General features: G+C 41.3%; 1 long non-coding RNA gene across 1 annotated transcript in view; it reads left to right on the forward strand.

The window, feature by feature from the left end:
* The window catches only part of LOC110262879, a 3,886-nt gene continuing 2,333 nt past the window's right edge, over positions 370-1,922 (forward strand). Inside the window, exon 1 of the long non-coding RNA XR_002347891.1 lies at positions 370-591. This is a non-coding gene — a long non-coding RNA (uncharacterized LOC110262879). The remainder of the gene's footprint in view (positions 592-1,922) is intronic.

Consider the following 1,922-nt stretch of genomic DNA (forward strand, 5'->3'; position numbering starts at 1 on the left):
AACGCACAGGGGCCGCACGATTCTAGCCTAACTTTCTGTTCGTTGGATCCTTACGCCGATATATATATCACGTGTCCGCGTGGGTCACGCGGGTGATGTTTTCCGCGATATGACGCAATCGCATGGGGCATGCGATCGCGTCGTGCACCCCCTTTTTTTTATATGCATGAAAAATGCAGAATGCAATGATTAACATGAATGCTATGCATGATTCCAGGTTTAATAAATTAAAATGAAAAAGGAAAAATGAAATCAATTAAAAAAAAATAAATTGAAAAAGAAGCGACTATACCATGGTGGGTTGTCTCCCACCTAGCACTTTTAGTTAAAGTCCTTAAGTTGGACATTGGAGGAGTATCTTGATATGGTGGCTTATGTTGAAGGGAGCTACTCAAATGAAGATGCAAAAAACATCTTTTTATGAAGATGCTTTGTATAAAAATGTGATTTATTGTTATGGCCACACTTCAAATAAAAACAACACTTTTATAACATATCAAAATCTAACCCTACACTCCATCATCTAAGGGTCAAAAAGAAAAATCATCACATGAAGACAATTATAATATCTTCATGGGAGTACCCACCTATGTTTAAATTCGTCCAAAAATCTCCACCAGTGCTTGGAATGCCAATAGCCTCCGGGGTCCCAAACTAAGCACGCAAAGCTTTCGAACAACTTTAAATATATTGTTAGGCTCCCGGGATGACAAATGTCAGAATAAACTCCAGGATTCCAAGCCTTGCTTTTAAATCCGCCTCTGTCTTTATCTACATGTCTCCATTCGGGCGGGTTAAAAAGTAGAATCTCACCTTGGTGACCAAACATTTTCCGTGATCCATGTGATTGAGCATGATACTAATCCGTGTACTTTGAAGTGAAGCATGGAACCTTATTGAACCTTGTGCACCAGCTCTGAGTACGAGCCATTTCCCTCTTACTCTTAAAGCCGCAGAGAGCTCTAAGTTGGCCATCTGTTTCAAGTAAACCATATTCAAGTGAATAAGTAAAGTTATAAGTTAAGGATTGTACCCACTTGAAGCTTGTATTAGGTGGTAATGGCCTTGGGATAGGTGTTTTTGGTGGTTCTGCAAGTTCTGTTTCCTTGTGCTCTTCTGTGAATTCCTCCACTTCTTTGCAAAGATCTTCAATTGTATCTGTGTCCTGGTCAAAGTCTTCTGTGTCTTCCTCATCACTTGAGTCATAGATTGGAGGTTGAGAGAAATCTACCTCTGCATCATCTTCATATTCACTTGGGGAAGATTCTTCTATCTCAGAGAATTCACTTGCGGAAGCAAGTTCATCACCAAGAGAGCTAGACTTGTGAGCATTATCATCAAGGGAAATTGCTTCTTGGATTATTCCGTCTGATTCTTCATAAACGACTTGCCTTGGAGATTGTACAGTATCCTCCTTAGCATCAACTGTAGCATCCTGGACGGAGTTTTCCTCAATTCTGGATTCCCATGAAAGTTCAGCATCTCCTAGGTCTTCAACCAACTCTTCTTCTTGAACAAAGACAGCTTCTTCTAATTGTTCCAGTACAAATTCATGCTCTGTCTTATCCACTGGAGTTTTTGGCACTTCCTTCATGCTCTGCTCTTCATTGGGCTGTCCACATGGAGCTGTGGTTGATCCTTGTATATTTGAGCGCCTTGAAGCCCATTGAATCATCGCTTGCTCCAGTTGTTTAATGGTTGTTTAAAATTTAATTACTGTGTCTCTTAGGCGATCCTCTGCTTCTTGGGTTGCTAGACTTGGACATGCTACAAAGGAAAGTGGTGGTGATTGGGAGCGATTGGATTGGTATTGGGGTAAGGAGGGATCATATGGTGGCGAATGGTGAAGAGAAGCTTGTGAGTGTGGTGGTTCGAGGTTATGTTGAAAGGGTGGTTTATATGTACGGGGTGGGGCTTGTTGG

Source organism: Arachis ipaensis, chromosome B05 (genome assembly GCF_000816755.2).
Source record: "Arachis ipaensis cultivar K30076 chromosome B05, Araip1.1, whole genome shotgun sequence".
NCBI classification, from domain to species: domain Eukaryota; kingdom Viridiplantae; phylum Streptophyta; class Magnoliopsida; order Fabales; family Fabaceae; genus Arachis; species Arachis ipaensis.